At 41.8% G+C, this 10283-nt stretch overlaps 1 protein-coding gene across 1 annotated transcript in view; it reads left to right on the top strand.

The window, feature by feature from the left end:
- snx29 (sorting nexin 29) overlaps window positions 1-10283 on the top strand; it is a 173164-nt gene that overhangs the window by 143662 nt on the left and 19219 nt on the right. The gene's annotated exons all lie outside the window — the stretch shown is intronic.

Here is a 10283-nt window from a genome sequence, read left to right on the forward strand (position 1 = left end):
CACACACACACACACACACACACACACACACACACACACACACACACACTCACTCCAGGGGACAGTCAGCGCCCCATGGCTCACTTACCTGTCTACTTACTAGGAGAACAGCCGTCCCTCTCTCATCCTCACCCCTCTCTCCCTCCCTCCTTTTTTTTCATCCTGTTCTCCGCTGTTCCCCTCCAACCTTTGGAAGATAATTTGTTTCCGACCTCGATTCTCTGGGCGCTTGCATTTGACTGTGTCACCGCCAAAAAATGTGGCCTGACATCTCCACCTTCAAAGACGCTCTGCTTTCACGGCTAGAAACTGGACTGAACGCCGATATGCAAGGGCTGCAAAGTGTGTTTGTGTGTGTGTGTGTGTGTGTGTGTGTGTGTGTGTGTGTGTGTGTTTCTGCAGGACCGTGTAGGATCATGTGGAAGTGCCAGTGTCTATCAAAGGCCTAGGCCGTCTGTGTCACTGTGTCCCGGAAAGCTCTCTGAAAGCCCATTACACTGCAAGTTTGAGTGAATTATTGGTTTTCCCCATCTCCAGGAAGTCGGCCATCACTCACAGAAAGCAGCCCTGGCTGTGTTGCTCTCTGTCAACATTTTAAAGCAGGAGCACCACACACAGCTGACAAGACCAACAAGCACTGAAGCCTTGCTTTCCACTTCCTGTTAAAGTCTAACAGGTTTATCAGAGTAACTTAACACCCAACATCTCATTTCCTGACCTTGCTGCAGTCATGTGGAGGTGTTCCTAGGATGTAGTTAGGATAGGGTGACCACCTGCTAATAAGCCCATTGGGGGGCAAGGGGTATGTTTCTGAGGGACAATGTGGGACACTGGCTGGCGCAGCGGGGCTGCCCCGCCCCCCCACGGGCAGACTCACTGATAGTGGTTTACCCATTTCTAGCAAATCCCACCTTACATGGTATATTAATAATGCCCTATTCCCCTAAACATGTGTAATTGCTGATGTAAGCTCATAAACAGGCCAACCGATGTGTATTTTTTTCTAACTATGATTTACTATTTAATGATGCTATTTAATTTAATTTATTTTTCATTACAATTTATTGACTTTAAATAAATTCTAATATGAAATTATAGGATCAACAGGAATTGTAGTTGCTCAACACCACAGTAACAGTAAAAAAAAAAAAAATCTTAACTCACAACTCGAGAGGGGGGGGGGGGTTAGGATGGTGGACTTGCATGTTAGTGAAGGCAGGCCGTGGGTGTGGCTGCGGCAACAGTAGCGTGCTGAACTGTCAATTAATGTTCGTTTGGCCGCCTGGGACTCGAAGATATAGAGCGACCAACTTTTTTTGGAGCAAGCATTGATTATGCAAGCATTGATTATGCGTGACACGGTCTCAATTTGCGGGACGTAAGAATTGGGTCTCAAACGCTGTGCGCGCACGCGCTACACAGGCCGGGTGGTCATCCTAAGTTAGTACACCGTGATGTCACTGTTGTGCGTTTGCTTAGAGGTGCCACAGACTTGAAACGTTTAACTTTTAAGAGTTCAGTGTATCTATGTTACAGTGGCAATTCAGCAATCGCAATTATTATGTGCACTGTATCGTGGAGGGCACACTGTCGCTGTGGCGTCGCTGTCACCTCCATTCATAAATGTTTTTATAAGCATTAAATCTTCAAAATATACGGCCATGCAGCATATCTACTAAAATCTTAGCCTCTCATGATTCAATTAAGCCTGCACACAAAGCATGACATGACTTATAGCATGAGTTACACAACTCTAATAAAGTTAAAGGGAAAAAAAAGAAATACAAAAACAGACTGAGATAGTGCCTAGAGTCTAGAGTTTGTGCGTTCATACCTTTTTCCTTGTGGAGCGGTGATAAATTCCACAAAACCTTTTTTTTCATACCTTGGCAAGAGGCCAAGGAAATAGAATATCCAAGCCATTTTATCCAAAACGAGCTGTTCGCCTCACAATCTTGAAGTTTATGGCCGAATTTCAGCCAAAAAAACAGTAAACAGTTTTCCATTTCCAAATTTTCAATCGTAGAGACTTGTAAAGGCTCAGTATGTGTGTCACTGTATTCGCTAAAGTCTAAGGAATCCAATGAGACCTCATATGAGCCAATCCGTTCGCAGCACGGAGAGACAGCCCTGGGGGACGTCAATGATCTCTCTGACGCAATGTCTGCCCACGTGGCGTTCTTTATAATCTTGACGCAGTGATTTATACCATACTAGCTGACATGACAGAACAATTAAAAACTCGCCCAATTGAACCAAAGTCCTTAAGACCTCTTTCTTTTTTTGGCTTGTAGATTGAGATGACCAAGGTGACAGGTTTTGGTCTTCTTCTTCTCTGTTTACTGCCAGATTAAAGCCATACATAGCCTAACACGCCAATTTATGATGAAACTACGCTGTAACCTAGTTTATGGTAACGCTAATTTGTTTTTTTGCAACATTTCAAAAGTTTTCCTAAAGTTTGCTTGACAATTGAATGGAAACATGGCAATTGTTTACTTTCAACAACTATCACTTTTTTAAGTGTGTTTGAACAAATTCCGCTAAAACCCAATAATCCACCCAAAAATGGTTGACCAGGAAAATAGCTCGAAACCATTGGCGACACTGTGTGAGTGCAAGAGAAATATAAAAATATTGGACCCACACTTTGCTTTATAGCAGGGTTCCCCAATTAGATTTCCAAAAGGGCCAAATTTGGTCATGCCAAGCCAATGGCCAACAGGTTTTTTTGGCGACAGTTTCATGCGCGGTTGTTATTATGATCTTATATTTATTTGATGTTGGGAGTCACACAAGAGCAAAAATATACTCTTGAAACAAAACTAGTCCAAAACCAACTATTTAATTATGAAATGCCCCTGCAGCATATTCTGTTCAAACAGTCAGCAAACAAAAAGTCCAGCAAACAGATTCACGCACGTACGCACGTACGCACGTACGCACGTACGCACGCACGCACGCACGCACTCACGCACGCACGCACTCACTCACGCACGCACGCACGCACGCACGCACACATAGCGCCCACTCCTGTCTGGAACACCCAGGCTTTGGATATCTGCGTCTTTCTAAGAGACAGAAGGACAAACACAATGTGTTACTAATGGTCAAAAACTACTCTGGGTACCATCAGGGAATTTACTTTTGCATACCTTTGTAGTGCAGCTACTGTAGTGTTTTTTCAAAAGTGCATACAAAATGTTTAATATATATATATATTTGATGATAAGGGATTTATTTATGATGGTTATTTGGCTGCTTCTCAAACATTTAGTTGCGTAAGGACCATGACAAAACCTGTTGAGAAAAGGTGTTGCTGCTCTGTTGCAGCTTCGCTCCCAGCCCTTCTGTTTCTGTTTTTGTGTCCCTCCCCGTTCGCGTGCAACTGTGCATTTTTCTCTTCATCTTTGTCTCCCTGTTTTTGTTAACAATCTCTCTTTAAGCATCTTTCCCGCTTTCGTCCATTAAAAAGTGGGACTTTCCAAAGCACATTTTTGATAACCATACAGAAAACACACACAAACACACACACTCAGTCACCCACCCACCCACACACGCACGCACGCACGCACGCACACATGCATACAAACACACACAGGGCCTCTCACTATGATGTGTGGCTAATGATGGCGAAATGTTAATGTCAGGACCGATGTGAGAGGGAGAGACCTTCAAAAGCCTTTTAAACAGCATGGTACATGTCTGCTCTGCTGTGGTTCGCTCTTAAAAGGATAAAACATACAAACTGTCAGGGGAGATCAGGTAGTAGAGGACATGCAAACATCAGCCCTTACTAACTGTATTACATACACAGAAAACAGTTTTCATCATCACATGCGCGCACACACACACACACACACACACACACACACACACACACACACACACACACACGCACGCACAAAGTGTCACAAAGAGCTCTAAAAGAAATAACTGATTATGCATTATTAGTATAATTAGACTGCAAAATTACCACATGGTATGAATAATGACTAACAGGCAGAGACAGGATGAGAAGGAGGCGTTTTGTACAGTAATGAGTCGGGGCTTATTACTGTAGTCTGATTGTTGTAACGCACTTTATAATTGACTTAATGAGCTGAAAAAGTACATGCAGTCGGACACAAGAACAGCTTTTGACCTATTAGGGAAAATCAGGGAAAATACCCACGCATGATACAATGTTTACCAAATGATAAATAGGTTATATACATTGCCTTATACAGATCAATTAAAAGATCCCTTCCTGAACAGATTTCATGATCAGCAGCAGGGCATGAAGTTCACTTTTCTGACCACCTGCCACAGGTGGATTTTTAAATCCACCCACCACTGTCACTTTTTACCAGCCACTTTTTTTGCCTCATAAAGGTGAAAAACTGAAATTGCTGTGTCTCTATGGTCCTACTCGTGAACATTGAGCCGTCATCACGTGCTGTAGTAGGGGGGCCGGGCTGGGACACACCATCATACAGTTTAATAAAGTACTCATTGGACTTTAACTTTAATTATTGCACCTTTAATAATGTAATCCTGTACATCTCATTTACGGTTTTTCCTGTATCCACCGTGTGTGATTGTGTGTGTTTATGTTTGTGCGTGCGCCAGTCGCGGGGGGGGGGGGGGGGGGGGGGGGGGGGGGGGGGGGAACAGAGCAGCAGCCCCGCCTGCTGCAGCAAGCCAGCAGGATTGAAACAGCAGCAACTTTCAGCGACTTTATAGTGAAAAAAAGTTCCAGCGTACTTTGATGTTAAAATGTATACAGGTTGGCAGGACGTCTTTTGCTGTACGTTTTGCTGGTTAATGTGAGATGTTTGAGTCACACACGTCTCGTCTTCATATCAGAAACAACTACATGAAGTTGACCCGTTCTCACTCCCGCTTGGTCAGTGGCTGCCGTGGGACTGCTAGGATTGTCGCGAGAAATGAAAATGCGATAGGATAGGCGATAGGATAGGCAAACGGACCCGAGTTTCAACCAAACCAAACAGGTTAGGTGTGAACTTAACTTAATAACCTAAGTAACTAAATAACTTCCACAAACTAACTCTTCTGTTGGAAGGGGCCCATGAACAACCCAGCATCTCTGCCACCACTGTCGCTCCACTGTAATTGGTGTTAACTTGATGAATGTGTCTTTTCGTTGAGCAAATTACTTTTTAAATCAAAAGTTGGGTCTAAAGCATTACAAGTGTAATTCTCAGAACTTTCAGAAATAGCTCTGTTTCTTCTTGAACAGCGAAGTGAAATAATGTGTAAAAAAGAAGAAAAAAAAGAAAAAGATTGCATTTCAGAGAAGAGAAGCTTCATCATTGCATTTTTAATATGTACAACTCCAGGTCGAGTTGTGGTACGGGAAGTTTGAAATTGCGTAGTTGACGGTTGAGAGACATTACAGTCATTTGTCTTGAGGGTTAATGCAGGATAAATGGAGCCAAATGGCATATGTGTTGACATTTAGAATACGGCCTCACTCAGAATAAACTGGCTCAGTTGAATACTCATTAGTTTTATCTTGAAATGTTAGCAAATAAAAATCTCTTATGCAAACAATCCTTTAGATTGCCATTTTTTAAATAATTAACTCTTTCTAAACACTCACCCTTTTGACTTTAAGGTATCTGTAGATTATCTAGCCATAGATTACACATCATATATGTATGTGTATATGCAGAACCTTTTTCGGACTGTGTTGCCTGTTAACAGGACTATTTAGGAAGCAACAATGTAAATACAGTTGAGGGAATCGTCATTTGGATCCATTCAATTTAGAAATTGGCTCATGTCACAGCAGCCGGTGGCCGAGTTGACCCAGACAGTGGTGGTGGTGGCCCCGTGAGGTCTCGTCGCCATCCAGACTTTGCCTCTTTGACTCATTTGTGCATCTGTTTGTCTCAGTCCTGCTAATGAGACTCTCCCTCTCTGTGTCTCCAAGCGCTTTAGGCGAGACTGCCCAGCTGTGTGACCTAACAATACAGATGATGTTACACACACACACACACACACACACACACACAGCTACACACACAGCCTGTGACAGCGCTTAATCATCTGATTTGTCAAGGGCCTGGCCAGGCATACAGGCTAAATGTTCCCAAGTCGCTCCTGTCAAATCCCTTCTGATGCCAACGTTGAGACAGAGAGAGGGCAGAATGATTACATCAAAGACACGTTGTTGTCACACCCCAGAGTCCAGCTGTCAGCTTTTCTCGCTGACCGCACCTCATCTAGATTTTTACGACTTATGTCTAAAGGCATTTGCTATTCTATTGTTTGTTCTCATCCACTCTGTATCAATTTCTCTCATTTGCCCACTTGTATCACTGTCTCCCCTCCTGCTCACGCAAGTCAGTCATCCGCCTTAGGCTTCCATACAAATTGCTTCATTTTTGGCTTTTATCTCTCTTCCTTTTTTCTTTTCTTTTGAGGCCGCAAATGGAGACAACGTGGTTTTCTTTTCCCAGGAGCTACAGATTAAAAGAGAGACACAATGTAAAAGATTCTTTTAGGCAGTTTCTTCAGTACGATACAAAGCACTCTCAATCCAGTCAGTCCGTGTTCAGTGAGCAGGCATACGAGACTGTGTAGAAGATATACTTTTATTTTCTCAAGTTCTGACGTCAACAATTGCAGACTAATAAGGTGTTTAAGTGTTTTTTTTGCATGTTATATGCCTGTGGAATGAGAGCTTTGCTTTTAAAAGGCTGTTTGTGTTTAGCTCTCAGTACTTGCTTTGACTCTGTAATTTAGAGTTCAGTTTCACTCCGAGGTACCTGTCTGTACTCATCGCTTCCAGCCGCATCAGAGCTGTGTTAACTTACTGCTGATGTTAGCCTAATGTTTCCTGCTGCTGCTTCACATTAAAATGGGTAAAAATGGTTACACTAGCAAACCAGGCTTCAATCCGCTATAGAAAATACACTACCAGTCAAAAGTTTGGGGTCACTTACAAATTTCCATTGCACTCCATTATAGACAGAATACCAGCTGAGATCAGTTGCATTGCTTTTTTTAACCAGGGCAGCAGTTGTCAGATTACATTATGTGCTTGCATAATTCCAAAAGGGTTCTCCAATTTTTATTTTTTTATTTTTTTTAAACAATATTAGATTAGTAAACAGCATGTGCCTTTGGAACTTTGGATGAATGGTTGCTGATATGGGTGGCTGCCCATATATGGAGGTTTACTCCTCAACGCAGCGGGCCCGGGTTCGACTCCGACCTGCGGCCCTTTGCTGCATGTCATTCCCCCTTTCTCTCCCCTTTCATGTCTTCAACTGTCCTGTCAATTAAAGGCCTAAAATGCCCAAAAAATAATATATAAAAAAAAAAAGATCAGCCACTTGCTCAGATCAGCTGGGATTCTATCTATAATGGAATGGTATGGAAATCTGTAAGTGACCCCAAACTTTAATGTAAATGTTTATCACTAATGCAGATGAGCTTTTTTTTTTGCCGATGATATGGACATATTTGGTGTTTATTGGCCAGTGGATCGGTTTTAAATACTGCGAGGAGGAACAGTGTAAACAGGAATAGCCACAGTATTAAAAAGCTTCGCTGTGCAGTGTAAAACCATTTGCAATGTGCCAGCATGGCTTGGGAGGTCTCGGTTGCTCAGCTCTTTTGCTTATCTGCCCTCTGCGGGAGAGTTTGATGAGAAAAACCATACCACTCTCATATATGTCAGTTAAAATCAAGGCTATACAGACAGCATCCCTTTAGCTTAGCTTATAGCAAAGAGCAAAACAGCTAACCTGGCTGTGTCCAATGTTAAACACAGCCCAGGAACTCCTAAAACTCGCAAATTTACTTTTTTTATTTTATTCAGTTTGATTAATGCATTCAAAAGTGTAACATTCAAACAATGATTCAAATCAGTAATTGATGCTTTCTTAGATATCAGATATTTGTTTCAATGGAATTTACAACAACGGCAATGGGACATTGTGGCTTTTGATGATTGTAATTACGGTAACATTTCATACGAGTCCTGAAAGGTAATCACAGCAGAAAGAAACGGCACTTACACAACGACCATTTGCCCTCGGCAGGCGCCCCATCTGCTCACACAAAGAGAGGAGTGCCAAGGCTGCCCTAATTTATTAATCAGAAACTACAAAGTGAATTATTAACCACTCTTTGTATGTTGGGTTAGCATATTATGCAATATATATGTTTTACGCTTTTAATTATGAGTATTGTGGAGGTATGAGAATTCCTGAATTGCCTGGGATGTTTTATGCATGGCCCCGGAGAACAGCCTGTTCAGTCTTGCTCAGGTCCGGTGTCGGCTGACTTGGTGGAAAGTGTTGACCTTGTTTTGTTGCCAGCATGTACCAGTGCTGTCCACTCTCATTTAATTCAAGTGTACTGCAGGTTGAAATCAGCGCTTAGGTTGATGTTCCTGTTTAAAGTGGTGACCTGGGAGATTGTGCTTACATTTTCTGTATATGTGGAGCTAAGGAACTTTCAGTTTCCAGAAAATACACCAGACTCCAAGGGCCAGATTAATATAGAGGGTATACTTACACAAAATCTGTTCGCAGTCTGCTCGTTATAAGTGTCTGAATTGCCAAGACAGCAGCTTATTATGCAACCAGCAAATCTGGCCCGGGCCTTCCATCCCTACATCCCTCCTCTCTCGCTCTCTCTCTCTCGCTCTCTCTCTCTCGCTCTCTCTCTTCTCTCCTCTCTTCCACAAACCAAAAAAAAAAGGGATTCTCTCCTCCCTACCTCTCTCTCTTCTCTCTCTCTCTCTCCAGGAATATATGTCACACAAGCAGGATCGAAAGTCTTGGTAAAAAAGCATTGATTTTCTGTTTGGAGAAAACAAAAGTGGTTGATACCGTAAGGTGTAGTTACCTTCCACTTCTAAGAGTGTTTTTTGTTGCCAGGCAACATGTGGTTCTTTCCTCCCCAAGAATTGAAAGGCGTAAACGTGGCAGTACGTTCACTGACCTGTTACCTGATACCTCGCTTCTCTTCCATTGACTTCCCCCCTCTCCTGCTTAACTCTTCTCACTGGGAAGTGGGATTTAGTTGTGTGTGTGTGTGTGTGTGTGTGTGTGTGTGTGTGTGTGCGTGTGCGTGTGCGTGTGCGTGTGTGTGCGTGTGTACAGTATATATAAGTCCAGTTTATCTTTCTGCCTTTACATGACCATTTTATGGTTACATATAACCGCGTACGCTGCTGATAAGCCTGCATATAGAAACGTCTTATCTTGCAGCTAGAATCCGTGGTATTTGTGACATCTAGAGGTGAGGGCAGCAAGAATGGACACAGGAAAGACTCCATAAATATATGTACTGCCATACAAAGGCAAACAGTGTTATCTACAGAAGCAATGAAAAAAATAGTGTAAAGTTTTGCCATAAATTGCATCACATTTTCTCAAAAAAATAAAAACCTGTAGTCTAATCTTTACCGAATGTGATGGGAAAATGTAATATCTACCTATCTATTCAGTTGTTCTAGTTTGTTTTAAGAAAAACCCTTAGCTTAAATGAATTAAATGTCTGTTTTGCTGTACGTCATTTTACTTTTAATAGTTGTAGTAAAAGCAATACAATAAATTATTTTACAGTTGGATACATTTATACATACAATATTGGATTTAAATGAATCTTAACCACACCATACATACTGTACATTCCCAAAAGCTGAGAAAGCAGCTACTGAGAGCCGCTAAGCTAGTTACCCGTAGCAGGTTTCGCTGTTTTCTTCACTGTTGTGATCGAATGGAGCTACGTTACTGCCACATTTAGTTATGAGGAATAACTACCTCAATGAACTAAGATGTCATTTCATGGATATTGAAAAATTGATATTTTCCATTTAAATTGAGGGGGAAATAAGAAGTTAGTTTTAGGTTTTGCTAAGGCTAGCTCTCGCTTGCTAGCTTTCCTTGGATATAGCTCACTTCCTTTAGCCGTCTATTTTTAGCTTGATTTTGTAGCCACATCACTTTTTAAAAAACCTTCTTTTTTTTGACGTTTCTACTTTTTCTAGGGCATATTAATTTATTGTATGGTTAAACAGATGCCAAAAAACAGAATCAGGTTTCAATTTATTTACAGAATATGTAACTGTCTTCGTAGAATCTTCCTTTATACTGGTTCAACAGGATGTGTGTGATTGAAGAAGACAAAAATAGGCCTTGCTCAACTCCATGTTTTGCATCTGCCTTTACATGTCCTTCCCTGTATGATGATGAATAACAATAGACTGATTAAGGCTTCATGTCAAATGAGTATAGCGGTGTGGAAAGAAAGAGGGG

This window comes from Etheostoma spectabile, chromosome 21, assembly GCF_008692095.1.
Source record: "Etheostoma spectabile isolate EspeVRDwgs_2016 chromosome 21, UIUC_Espe_1.0, whole genome shotgun sequence".
Lineage (NCBI taxonomy): Eukaryota > Metazoa > Chordata > Actinopteri > Perciformes > Percidae > Etheostoma > Etheostoma spectabile.